This window comes from Gallus gallus, chromosome 1 (assembly GCF_016699485.2).
Source record: "Gallus gallus isolate bGalGal1 chromosome 1, bGalGal1.mat.broiler.GRCg7b, whole genome shotgun sequence".
Taxonomy (NCBI): domain Eukaryota; kingdom Metazoa; phylum Chordata; class Aves; order Galliformes; family Phasianidae; genus Gallus; species Gallus gallus.
The window spans coordinates 92,796,216-92,810,146 of record NC_052532.1 but is presented as its reverse complement, the minus strand read 5'-3'; the positions used below and the strand labels follow the sequence as shown (position 1 = coordinate 92,810,146).

At 37.5% G+C, this 13,931-nt stretch overlaps 2 protein-coding genes across 9 annotated transcripts in view; one reads left to right on the top strand and one right to left on the bottom strand.

The window, feature by feature from the left end:
- Nucleotides 1–13,931, bottom strand: part of LOC101752250 (cell surface glycoprotein CD200 receptor 1-A-like) — a 146,768-nt gene that overhangs the window by 56,923 nt on the left and 75,914 nt on the right. For all 6 annotated transcript variants that reach the window (XR_005846978.1, XR_006933903.1, XR_005846971.1 and 3 more), the window contains exons 14-17: nucleotides 13,243–13,439; nucleotides 12,736–12,820; nucleotides 7,524–7,623; nucleotides 6,879–6,941 (exon numbers count right to left, since the gene is read on the bottom strand). The gene's annotated coding sequence lies outside the window, so the exon portion shown is untranslated. The remainder of the gene's footprint in view (nucleotides 1–6,878; nucleotides 6,942–7,523; nucleotides 7,624–12,735; nucleotides 12,821–13,242; nucleotides 13,440–13,931) is intronic.
- HTR1F (5-hydroxytryptamine receptor 1F) overlaps nucleotides 1–13,931 on the top strand; it is a 111,403-nt gene that overhangs the window by 49,682 nt on the left and 47,790 nt on the right. The window contains exon 2 of one of the 3 annotated variants that reach the window (XM_046913000.1): nucleotides 5,270–5,363. The exons of the other annotated variants lie outside the window; for them this stretch is intronic. The gene's annotated coding sequence lies outside the window, so the exon portion shown is untranslated. The remainder of the gene's footprint in view (nucleotides 1–5,269; nucleotides 5,364–13,931) is intronic. 3 annotated transcript variants of the gene reach the window in all.

The following is a 13,931-nucleotide window of genomic DNA, read 5'->3' as shown; positions in this document are numbered from 1 at the left end:
GTTCACTGTCTAACAGACAATGAAAAAAAAAAAAAGAAAAAGTGGTGGAGGAGGAAAACATACTTCTGCAACTGCGATCTGGGATTTATTTTTTTTTAATTCAGAAATTATTCCTTTTTCCACTTGCTTTTTTTGTGCGTGTGTTTTCATGAACCAACTAAGTCTTTGTGGTTCTTACGGCAGAAATTGATCTTTAGGTATGATGAGCACGAGCAATAAAAAAATCACTCATTCATTATGCTCAACAAAAATTTTCTCTTGTCATATAATAAGAGATATGAAATCCAAGCAAAATTTCTGGAGCAGCAGAGGCAGAAGCAAAATGTCTGTGCAGTCTGAATAAAGACAGGTGGGGCAATCTCATCTATCTACTTCTGACCATCTCTGCATTAAATCCTCATCTGCAATTAGTGATGACATGCTCTAATCCTCTTCATACAAGCTGTATTTGGATTGTAACTTCACATGGGAAATATCAGGGGAATAAAAACTCAAAAAATCCTTCTTTCTCACAAAAGCATTCAATAAAAAATTCCCTAGAATTATAATAATAATAGGAGGACAAATTATGCATGAAGGTATGTTTAGAACATATCTTCAGAAAAACAACTGGGTTTTCAATTTATTTCTGTTTCTCTGTGGGATTGAGATCTTGTCTGAGGGTGCAATTTATGCCTGCATATAGAAGTAGTCATCCCTGTGAGTTGCTATTATTCTTTTCCAGTAACAAAAGAAATAGTAATAATCAGATTTGTTTCTACAATTGAATGGCAATGGAAAAATTGCTCCCAAAGAAGACCATCATACCTACTTAATCCTTCACTCACTATTCATTTTAAATTTTGCTGCATTTTTCCTCACCATCAGATGTAAAAGCTTTCATTTATTTTCATAGCAGTGATCATCTAAAAAGGGTTTATTTATACTCAGATGATATCACGTAACACTGCATCCTCAGCTTTGTGCTCAGAAATATTTGCCATGATCAGATAAATTAACTTCATTATTATGCCATATAAAATAATTAGAGAATATGTATTTTTCTTTCAATTGAGGCAGGGATTTTATGACATTTGAACACAGGCTCTTCTTACCTTTTTTTTTACACATTTGCCCTCTGGTCATTGTCAACCCCTGCAGTCAGAATAACAAATTCCTCTTTATTATACTGTCAGTTCACTGTCATTATTTTGGGCTTTTTCTTCTCCTGGAAGGTTGTATTTGAAAAGCTATACTTGTTGTTCAGGATTTATAGGACTGTACTGATCTGTCAATTTCTGGTGTGTCTAATGCAGTCACTGTAAATTTAAGTCACTGTAAATTGATGTCCCCAGCTGGGGATATCAAGCCATTCTGGGAAGCGTTACCTTCTAATTCCTTGTTCCCTTTATACAGGAAACACAAACATCTCAATATCACAGATTGACTTCTGTTTGCCTTTGCACTAAGGGTGTCATTCTTGTTATGCAATCTCAAGTCTTAGATGGCTTTTGAGAGGAAAAAACCTTATGTGAGATTTTGAACATAGGTCTTCTGCACTATAGCGAATGGTGTTGCTGGTTGAGCTTTTAAAACAGCTGTCAAATTCATGTAAAGTTGATTTTTTCCCATAATTGTCTTAGTACAAGATACTACTTAAAAAGTCTTATTTAGCATCCTCCACAGAGTAAGAAAGGCACTTTTAGTTTTGTCATGGCATTATTGCATATGTTATTTTTAACCACAAAAAAAAAAACCTTCCACTGTTTTTCACAAGATCAAAGCCTTCATAATTCCAATGTCATTGCTAGGACAAAAGACTTGGAATTGAGAGTTCTGCTTTTTGCTTACTGGCAGACTTCAATTTGAGGTAATAAACATTTAGACCTGAAGCAAAAGAACTCAGGCTCAAAAAGCAATGGAAACAATGAATGTGCTTCAGAGATGAAGGCAGGTCCAGAAATCCTTAGCCTCCAGAATTACTTCTGCTGCATGAACTACTTCCCTAAATGTAGCTGCTGCCATGCATAAATTGAGATTATTGGCATTTTGAGCAGTCATGAAATGCTTTTATATTGAGTAAGAAAGAAGTTTGTTTATGTTTAGAGATACCAATTCCTGGTACGCAGAAGTAAACCCTGTTCATCTGCTAAAAGTTTGGCTTCAATTTATTTAATGAAATGATGAACTCACAGGGTTTGGAGTAATTTTGTAAATTTTCCCTTTGCCTGAGGATTTTTCTGCCGCAACAAAAAAATATCCTGGTTGTAAATTACTTCTCAGTGGTTCCAAAAGTCCTAATTCATGCAGTTCTGTAATGCCTTCCTTTCTATTCTCAATTTATAGGAGTCACTGATCCAAAAATAGCCTCAGTTATTGATTGAATGTTACTTATTTTCTCAGCTGTTCTTAGAAAGCTAAAAGAAATAATTCCATATGAAGTATACCTGATAGCTAGTTTGGATTCACCTAAGGCAATATCTGTTCAGTATACGTCTGAATCTCTAGGTCCTTATCCCAAAGTACGTACATTTTAATTAATCTAAAACGGTGAAAGGTAGAACAGCTATGTTCATACTGGTATATCATGAAGGGCTCCCACATCCATCTTCCCCTCTCCTTCAAGAAAGGTCTTAGCAAGAGCTGGTAGGCAGCCTAGCAGCATACCAGGCTAGATAACAAGGTCCAAATTATCAATCTAAGCACCCATGTGGCCTCCAGGTCTCCTTCAGAGGTGCCTCTCTCCCTGTTCATATGAGAGTGTGGCTCACTGGATTGTGAGCCAAATGGGAAATTCTCAACTAAACAAACTCATGTATTTTGAAAATACTTCTTGCATTAGAGGATCAGGAGAGGGAAAAGGGAGCACTTCTAGGAAGGGTATGCGTGCAGTGCAGTTATTTGCATCTTATCACAAATAACATTGGGATAATTAAGACAAAAATATAAGGATACAGAAGTTGAAAGGAAAGGAAGATAAGAATAGGATAGAATATTGAGAGAAGGCCTGTACTAAAAGGATCTAGAGTTTGGCAAGGAACAGAACCTTTTATCTCTCTAGAAAAGCCAAAGTCTCTAAATTGTCTAAGTGCAACCTGGATGTTCTATTAAGAATAATTTACACTTGATCCCACTGTCTATTAACTGTCAAGATCTTTATCAGTGAAGATGCTGAAAAGAACCAGTCCCAAGACAGACTCCTGGTGAACACCACTTGTCACCAGCCTCCACCTGGACACTGAGCTGTTGACCACAAGCCTTTGGCTGAAACCATCCAACCAATTCTTTACGCACCAAATAGTCCAGCCTTCAAATTCATATCTCTCCAATTTAGAGATAAGGATGTGGTGGGGGACCACATCAAAGGCCTTGCACAATTCCACGGAGATGACACCAGTTGCCCTTCCTTTGTCCACCAATGCCATCACCCCATTGTAGCAGGTCAACAGATTGGTCAGGCACAATCTGCTCTTGATGAAGCCATGCTGGCTGTCTTGGATCACCTCCACATGCGTTCCTTAACATCTCTTCCAGGAGGTTCTCATCCATTATCTACCTAGGCGCAGACACAAGGCTCATTGGACTATCATTCCCCAGGACTTTGTTTCTCTCTTTCCTGAAAATGAGTGAGATTCTCTTTTTCCATTCACCAGGATCTTCGCCTAACAACCATGACATTTCAAACATGATGGAGAGTAGCTTAGCAATTACATCAGCGTCTAGTTGGCCTGTCCAATATCTGGACCAGGAAGTCATCCTCAATAGACTCCCAGAGTCTCCTGGATTGCTTGCAGCTTGCTATGTTGTTTTCCCAGCAGACATCCAGGTGAATGAAACCAGTTGAAATTCCCCATCAGAATGAGAGCCTTCAAGCTTGACACCTCTTGCAGCTAAAGCAAGAAGGCCTCATCAGGAGGCTCCCCTTGATCAGGCAGACTGTAGTACATCCTGACCACCGGGTGTCCTTTATTGGTCCCATCCCTAATTCTCACCCACAAGCTCTAAACCTGGTCATGGCAGCTTCTCAGAAGCAGTTCTTCTCACTCTAACCGTTTCTTAACAGAGAAGAGTAACTGCTCTATCCCCCTTGTCTGACCTATCCCCTCCAAAAAGCTTGTAGCCCTCAACCATATTATCTCAGTGGTGCAATTCTTCCTACTGCGTTTCTGTAATAACAATTAGGTCATAGCTTTCTAATTGCACCACAGTTTCCATCTCCTCCTGCTTATTTCCCATGCTGTATGCATTGGTGTAGGGGCACTTCAGCTGGGCTATCAGCCACATTATCTTCTTGAAGGTAAAATGGGATTGTAACTATCTTCATAAAACTCCCCAGAGGGCTTTCTGCTGTGGAAACTGATCTGGTACCAAGTCATAGTCAAATGTTAGTAGAATTGCTGCATTATTTGATAATGCCTGAAAAATGATTAGTTTTATCCTTTTTTATTCCTAGAAAATTAATGATCTTTCCATATTTCTTCTGTTACTTTGTCTTCTGCTTTGCTGTTTTTTCTACTTTGAAACAAAAGCTGCCTTTAAAATCTGATTTTCTACATTTTAAGTACATTAGCCATTTAAACATCTTATATTCACAATTAAATCAGCCTCTTCTTGGAGGAAAATTATTTATATTTCTGCTTTTTATAGTACACCTTTGCAGTATATTTCTTCTTTAGGCAAGTCACTTATTATGAAACACTTATTAAAAAAAATTAATATTTTGACGAAGCAAGAAACAGTGTCTTGCAGTTCAAAGAGCACATACTCAGGCACATCTATGGCCTCAGATTAATAACAAGAGGCCTAATGCTGAAAATACCAAGTGTCTTGGGCTCCCACTGCAGTCAGAGTTGAGGACATCCAACAAGTCATAGATGCACTTGGGTACTAATAGTGTATGATGCACTTAACCTGCTAGCTAGGCTAATCAGCACAGACTTCCTCCTTCTCTTTTTACTGTTTATCTTCAGAAAGGTCTAGGTCATTTTTTACAATTTCTTGAGCTCTTCAAGTGGAGGCAATTTCTGGACTGCCAAATCCTACCAGGTTTTTACTGGTTACTAGCCTGTTACATATAATTTCACATATTACCAGCTACCTACTTTTGCAAACTGTAGGATTTTCCTGATGTTGATCCCTGAGCTTTTAAATAGCAATCATCAGTTAGCTGAAGAAATCCTGTAAATTACAGTTTAAAACTTCTGAAAGATGGTTTTCCTCTCCTGAAGTAGAGATCTCTTTCACTGAAACCTTACATAGTACATAATTATGACATTTTGCTTTCTCACAGGTATTTGGCACATGCAATTTCTACTTCCATTCTCATCCCTGGGCCACCTGGTACAGATGTTAACTTTCTAAGGCTGATGCAAACATGAAAGGTGGTGAGTCGCTTTCTGACCTCATACGCAGAGCTCCTTTATGTAAATTTATGAGGGCTATGCATAATGTGGGATCAAATTTATTTAATGGTGCCTTTCATCAAAGCTCCACAAAGTAGTTTCAATCGAGAGTTTTGCTGAGTTCTAGAATTGATCTTTTTGTAAAGTAGTGAAAGAGGAAGTAAAGGGGTCTAAGAGTCAAATGTAGGCAGGTGAGGGTTTACCTAGTGGGTTATGGCAGCCTTACCCAGTAAATGTCAGTACACACAGTGCAAGGGAAAGCTGTAGATATACTGGAGAAAAGAAGGATGTGACCAATGGATGGTGTACCGTGAATTAGTGAAGAACATTCAATGCAGTCTGAGAAGTTCAGGCACTGAAGCTCACAATCTTCAGTCCTAAATCTCACCAACCTTCTCTGCAGCCCTGGACATTTAAACATTCAACATCTACTTCAAATGAGGGGAAAAAAGCAACAGTAGTAATAAAATGCTTCATTTCACAGATGTATTTTAAAGGTTTAACCTTTGTAAGACATTCTGAAGATGAAAAGCACAGCAGAACTCATTACTTTGCTTAACTAAATATCTCTTTGCCTAGCCAAATGCTAAAATATTTGCTGTTACTTCATCACAAAGATGTGCTGTGAGAAGATTTTTCTTGCTTTTGTGTTGACCCGTGGTCACTTAATGCCACTGCATGCTTGTTTTTATTTCTGTTTTTGGTATTTGTAGCTTTGCAAAGAAGTGACTTTTCCAATAGCGAATAAATATAGTTTCTTAATAACAAAGATGACAAAAATCCCCAAATCTTTGCTTTTCATAACAATTCAGGTGTAATAGCTTAATGACAATACTTCATAAAGCACCTAAAACTCATTTACATACAACAATATTTAAAAATAGAAGGGTAAAACTTCCTGGAACTGTGCCAAGAGCAAAATCATCATTCAATATTGAGATGTTTGGATAAAAAAGTAACAAGAGACAAACTGAAATTTTCAGCAATCAGTTGTCTGAACAAGTGCACATTAAGTGGGATTACTTGCAATTATACCTGGAAAATTGTGTATGTTCAGAGGTAATAAAGAAATGCATAATCATTTGACATTTTTAGAAATCCTTCTTGAGATACAAACTGCCCAGGGAAATGGTAGAGTCACTGTCCCTGAAGGTGTTTAAGGAAAACAGATCATAGAATGGCCTGGGTTGAAAAGGACCACAATGATCATCGAGTTTCAACCCTCCCTGCTTAAGGACATAGTTTAGTAGCCAATATTGGTAGTAGCTGGATCGTTGGACTAGAAGATCCTAGAGGACTTTTCCAACCTTAATAATCCTATGATTCTGTTCTGTGATATTTTATAGAATAGAATCATAGAATGGCTTGGTTCAGACCTCAAAGATAATCTTAGTTCCCACTCCCCTTCCATGGGCAGAGTTATCTCGTTACTTTTTTCACAGAGGAAGAAACAGAGCCTGTAGACAAACATATTTTCATACATTCATCACTCCTTACCCTCACTTATATTTACAGAAGTTCAGAGTCCTGACATCTCAGGGTTGTCTGTTTTCTGGGTGCCTGAAAGATCAGAAGAGGTGATCTTTAAAACTCTTACAGTAAGAGAGGCAAAGACAAAATTGCTGCACTTGCAATAACAAAAGAATTTTAAAAGTGTCACTAAATAATTGTAAAATTAACAAAAAAATAGGAAAGTCTTCTATTTGATACAGAGTAATCAGAATGAATCATATGGATTCAGTGAAGAGTAGGTCAAAATACAGGCCATTTTCAGTATTTACAAGCCTTTCTATCACCATGAAGGCAGAGAGAAAGACAAAGTCCCCAAACTTGTAAGATTTTGTATTATTTAAGTAGAACTCTCCTTAGACCAGTAGGTCCTCCAAATGCCCAATCAGAAAACAGGTGAACCAAATACTGGCAGTACTGGCTAAATGGGAGGTTTTTTGATTCGTGACCTCATTAGTTTAACTGAAAAAAAAAAAGAAAAAAGAAAAAAAAAGGATTAATCAAGAGAAAACCATTACAAATTGAATACAGAATAACCATCAATGCTTCAGGAAAACAGGAAGTTAGAAGATGATCTTTCTCTCTAACAGCATTTTAGTCTGAGCTGCAAGTCACACTCAAAGAAACACTTACTCTGGTCCACACAGGATTCAGCAACGAACATTAGTTGTACCCAAACCAACCGCAGGTCTGTATTTGGAGGTGGTATTAAAACACATTAGGACATCTGCGCCTATAATGCAGAAAGTGAGTGGGTTCATATTGTATCTAGCAAGTTCAGCAGACTCAGGTGTGGCAAATGTCTAGTCTGAAAGCATCTCTTTCCTTTTCACTTACCTTTTTCAAAACCTACTTTCTTCCTTACTATTTCTCTCTCTCTTTTTTTGGTGTAGGAGAAATTCTGGCTATTCATTAATTCTACTATAATATCTGAAGTGATGCTTTAGAGTGAAATTACTAGGTGGGAGAAAATGGAAAGAAAGAATAAACAGGACTTTTATTTTTTGATGGAAGTGGGCTTGCTGGTTCCATGCTAGTTTTCAAAAGACAGTGACAGACTGGCAGCTTAAAGAAAACAGGTCTCAACAGCGCACTGTACTGCACTGAATGTTTTGTGTCAGTTTGTGTCACATAAAGCACTTTCATACCATCTGTGCTCCAACAGCAAAAGGTCGCTCTGTCCCAGGCAGCACCTTTTGTCTTTCCACAGTCAAGAGAAGTCAATGGAGATGGATCAATTATAAAATGTGTCTCTGGCTGGAAACATACAGAGCATCAGCTTCTCTTGTGAACCCTCTCAGCATTCCTAACATCCCACTGTCTGTCAAAAGAATGAATGCAGCTCCACAGACAGGCAAATACACAGACGAGTATAAGATGGATTTGACACTTGCATTGGTGCCACTTTTTGCTTAATACTGAGTTGACTTGCTAAAAAAAAAAAAACATAAGCAATGGTGGAAAAGGGCAAGCAAGTGATAGGCAATCATGCTTCTCATTAGCATTTGCTATGGAAGTTCATTATACTCAGAAGAAGGTAAAAATGTTTTAACAAGAAAAACAAAGATTGTACATCTTCAAACATTTATTATAAAAACAGACTCTGTAAGGACAACTTATTTCTAAAATGAAGACAGGTAACGCATACACTATCTGCAAATTAAATAGAGACCAAGCGCAAAATTAGAAAGGAGAATATCTTGATTACATCAAATTGCCTTCTTGAAGTGGTAATGTTTGTTATTACTAAATAATTATATAGTACAGGAATAAGGGCAATCATTAATGCTAATTTTACTTAAGTAAAATAAAGCATTATTCCTTATACAACCGTCAGACTTAGTTTTTGTACTCTAAGGTAATGAGAGCAACTGAGTTGCCACAGTTTTTTTGTTCCTCAGGTTTAGAGTTAGAAAGACCTAAAAATAGTAAAACAGACCCCTCCATGCGACTAGCCATAAATGTAATCATTGTTTTCAGTACTGTCAACTGATACTCAGTGGTTTCTCATTATTATCACTGTTTCATGGATTTTTCTTATTTTAATGAATTTGTGAGGTCAGGTACATATCTATTTTCTTGCCTAACTTGCTTCATTATTCAGATGGAATCGGTCTTTTAATTTAAAACATTATTATTAGGAGTCACACATGAAAGTCTTATCTGAAAGATATATTGTTTTGGCAGTAGATTTAAATCTAAATGCAACTGCCTAGGTACTTGATTGTATACTTTAATGGAAGACGTTGTGTAAATTTTAGGCACAAAAAAGAAAAGCACTTACCAGCATTTATCATTTAAGTTACTAGCATATTTTAAGACTATTCCTACATTTCTTTTACCTCAATAAGGTCAAAACTGAAGCACAGAAGTTAGCTTATGAAGTCTCTGTCCTTGGAAAATATTAAAGCAACAATATTCCAAAAGGACTAACTATTCTTGTATCTTGAACATTGTGCACTTGCAGCCTGGAAGGCCAAATATATACTGCGCTGCATCAAAAGCCAGCAAGGCAAGGGAGGTGATTGTCCCTCTCTGCTCTGCCCTCATGGGGCCCCATCTGGAGTAATGCATACAGACCTGGGGACCCCAGTACAAGAAAGACATGGAGCTGTTGGAACACATCCAGAGGAAAGCCACAAGCATCATCAGAGGGCTGCAGTACCTCTCCTACGAAGAAAGGCTAAGGGATTTGGGCTTGTTCAGCTTGGAGAAAGAAGGCTCCAGGGAGACCCCACTGTAGCCTTCTGGCTTTAAAGAAGGGCTTGTAAACAGGACAGAAACAGACATTTTACAGAATCTGATATTGATAGGGCAAGTGAGGATGGTTTTAAACAAAAAGAGGAGAGATTCAAGTTAGATGTCAGGAAGAGATTCTGTACTCGGAGTGCAGTGAGGCAGTGGCACAGGCTGCCCAGAGAAGCTGTGGATGTCAGACATCCCTGGAGGTGCTCAAGGCCGGGTTGGATAGGGCCCTGGGCAGCCTGAGCTGACAGGGGACAGCCCTGCCCACAGGACTGGGTTGGAACTGTGTGGCCTTTAAGGTCCCTTCCAGCTCAAATCATTCTAATGATTCTATGATTTTGCAATCTTTTCTAGCTTCTTTCAATAGGCAGGTTAATACAGTGCCACTTCCACTTTTGTTTTTTGTTTGTCTTTGAATATACTGTTTTCCTTGGGACTCTATGAGGTGCTCATTATCACTTATGCTGACTGGTCCATAAGGACACATGCTAAATAAATGTCTTAATGGGACACTTCAGACACTAATCTGTCTGAAAGCTGAAGTTACATTTTGTTTTACTTTTAGCTTTGAATCTTAGAGGTATAGAATTCTTTCTTCAGTTCAGTATGATGTAATTGACAGTATTTTACTGAAAATCCTGGACTTTGCTGAATAATTGTTGTACCATCCCTCAGGTTGACCAACAAAATGACATGACAAGTTCATCCATACATCAGGTGAGGGTATGTCATGTAGTTTAATACTTGAAGAGCTCCAAGACACTCAACCCTCAGCTGTTCAGAGATGGTATGTTCTTTACTACTCACTGTCCTGACACATGCCTTGATCCAGTGACCTCTGCAATGCTGCAGAGATCCCGTTTAGGCTGGGTATTATCTATGGTAATGTATCCTGAATAGTTATGAAGTCAGAAACTCATTCATGCTAACAGAATTTTCTAAAATATGCAAGAAAACTCACTGGCCCCTTAGTCCTTCCCAAAGGACAATAAAATGCAGATTTTAAGTGTCGGTCTATCACACTCACATATTGCTACCCACGTAAAGACAGCAAATGTGCTCTGAGAACAAGGTCATGAAGTACTTTGCTTCTCTATTAGCAAGTACAAGCACCTCCAGTAAGACAGAGACATAATTTTGTCATCTCACTGTGTAACCGATCCATATCTAATATGCAGCTTTTATTATTATTAGTTTTAACTAATTTTGTATTTGACCACTGTTGTCCATCTTTTGGTTTTAAGTCTGTTAATATGACAGGCAGCTAAACAGATGATCACACAGCAAGTGATCATTTTAGCATTTCCCCATTCGTAGACAGCTCAACTAAAATTGTCTATAGACAGCAACAATGCTGGTATGTATGTTTTTCCTCAGATGAAAACTGAAGCTCATTCCAAATTTTTTGCCATCTTCCACCTTCTCCAACCTCAGTATCTGCACTTGAAGATATACACTGATCTAGTTGTCTGACAGCTTAACAAAATGCCATTATGTGATTTATCAAAGTGATGTGAGCTTAACAAAGAGTCATCTTAACATCCATCATAGAATCATAGAATTACTCAGGTTGGAAAGGACCTCAAAGATCATCAAGTCCAACCGCAGCCTAACCACGTACCCTAATTCTAACAACTCATCATAAGTTCGGATTTAGAAATGGAAAACCAAAATGAAGATAGACCTTGCGTGCATCATTTTGGCATAATCTTTGTCCCCATTAATATCAAATAATAGCGTGAACTGTTTGCTTTGCTTTGTTTTAATTTAGACATTTAGGACTTCTCCTCAAAGCTTAGAAGTCTTAACTACATTCAGGAGGATTGATAATTTAAAAATTGTTTTACACTCATATAAGAGTTCATTCAAAGAGTTTTATCAAAATTCCTACCTATTATAGTTGGTTTTGAATTCATTTAATTATATTGGAACCTTTTAACCTGATGTTAACAAAGTCACATAGATGCTGAACTTCAATCAGAAAATCCAGAAGTTTTGTTAAGACACTGAGGCAGAAGAAGTGGACTTATCAGAAGGTTATACTTCATTACATTTCCACAAAATATCTCAAAAGTTGACCTTTGCCAATTGCTTCTTTTATCACATATTGCAAGAATTATGTTACTTCCTTAGATTATAGTTGAATTAGATTCTATCAGCCGAAACCGCTCAAGTTGTAATTCTGTTGAAGTCAGTGGACTCCGGGGAGGAAAGTTTTAACTAGCAATTAATAGGGTCAATTACACTGGAGCTAAGGGAAGGCAAGTTGATACTTTGGTGAAGTAAGTGCAATTATAATAAATGGGGGAAATAATTTCAGAGTTTTAAAATGTGGTCCTGAAAATGATGGCAATTACAATATACTTGATAAGTTTGTGTCCTGCTTTGAACATGGTAGTGTTAGCACCTAAGCACATCTAGTTGAACTAAACTACAGTCTGCTATTGCAGATAGGGTTAATACAGCAAAACTCAGCAGATTCCATTTTGAAAGGCTAATCTGATAAGCATTCCGATTTGGGACTTTATTTGGTGTAACACAGTAGTTTAATGAATTGCTGCACTGTGTAAGTCATGACTTTAGATAAAGTACAAAACCACGAATTAAAAGCTCTATCCACCACACTGTGTAGAATCATTCTGGAGTAGATATTTCATCTGAATTGCATTATTGTAATAGTGCTTAGAAACTTGTCTTGTACTGAAGAAATATAGAGTAGTAAGAAGTCCTTTCACTAAAGAGCTTTCAGTATAAATAGGCAAAATGAATACTTTGGAAAAAAAAAGTATTTTGGAAAATAACTGTGGTACTGGTTAACTTCACAAACTGTAGCAGTTTAAGCCCTTTCAGAAACTTGCTCAGCTATTCCAGGCAATTGGAATCCATTTGTGTAGGGATTTAACAGTTCATATCTTCTACCAAATGCCCTTTCATTTGTGATCAAGCATCTCTGAAAATACTTCAGCAAATAGTTGTTTCATCTTACTCATACATTTGGGTAACGCATAGAAAAGGTTGAAGGGTTGGTTTTGTTTTTGTTCTTTTTTTTTTTCCCCAAGCTGTACCTAAGGCAAATCAAATAGTAAATCAAATATCCTACGTAGATTTTGAAAGATAATCACCAGGAGATGATGGTCATTCATCCAAAAGAGTGGCTTTGCACCTTTACACACCAGCTTCTGTCCCTAGAGGAAAGCACAGGAAAAAATAAAAAAGAAAAACAACCTCATAGTGATTTGAAGAAGCTCTGTGCTCTCTTCATTTTCTTTGTAGCCTCTGGAATGGAATGGCAATTCCAAGAATTCTGGTAGATGAATTGCCACAGACATTCATGCTGTAGACACAGAGTTGCACAGCCTATCAGAAGCTTGAGAAGTGCCATAGTTTACCAGTTTCTCCCATAGAAGGGAAGACCATAATTTTGCAAAACATTGAGAAGATGTACGTTCTGCAGCTTATTTTCTGATGTAACTATGAAAACCCAAAACATGGAAAAGAAAAGGAAATACTAGAATAAAGATTTTATTCTATTCTTAATAGAATAAAATTCTTAATAGAATAAAATATAGAGAGTTTAGAGACTTTTTATAATAGAGACTTTTTGTACCTTGAACTCAACTGAAGTGCTGAGATAACTTGCAGACTTTGGCATTTCTCATTCAGTTGTTTACTCACGAGATGCACACACAGAATGACTCATGTTAAGTGACAGCTTTTATACTTCGATGTGGTGTGAGTTCTGATACAGCAGTGTTATAAGTTACGATGACTCTCCATCTCATTCTCAATTGAAGAAAGGCAAAGCTAAAAGCAGAGACAAGTGGAACAAATGATGCTGAAGGATGGAAATGCTTGAGGTCACTGGCTAACAACACTACAGAAACCATCACTAAGTGAGAAATTGCAACTTTTCTCAGCTGTGTAACAGCAAGGTGCATACGACACTTTTGAGTTCTCGGCTATAACTATGCTTCTTTTTCCATAATAAAGACAATGCCACTGGATTCAGTCTGCTACCACCCGAAGCCAAACACCATTTGTGTGCTGCAGAACAAGTCAGAGAAGGAGAAGAAAAAACATTTCAGCCTGGTTCTCCAAGGTTAAAAGCATTCTTTGAGTCTATTAACCATCTGGCAAAAGCTTTCCGGCTTGATTGCAAGTATCCTACAACACTAAATCGAATGTCATTTGTGTTACATCCTTTAAATTTCACTACTGTGAACCAACAGAAATAAGATTCTTTTCATGTCCCCACCCGGATTCCTTTCGGGGACAGCCAACAAACATGTTGGCTCT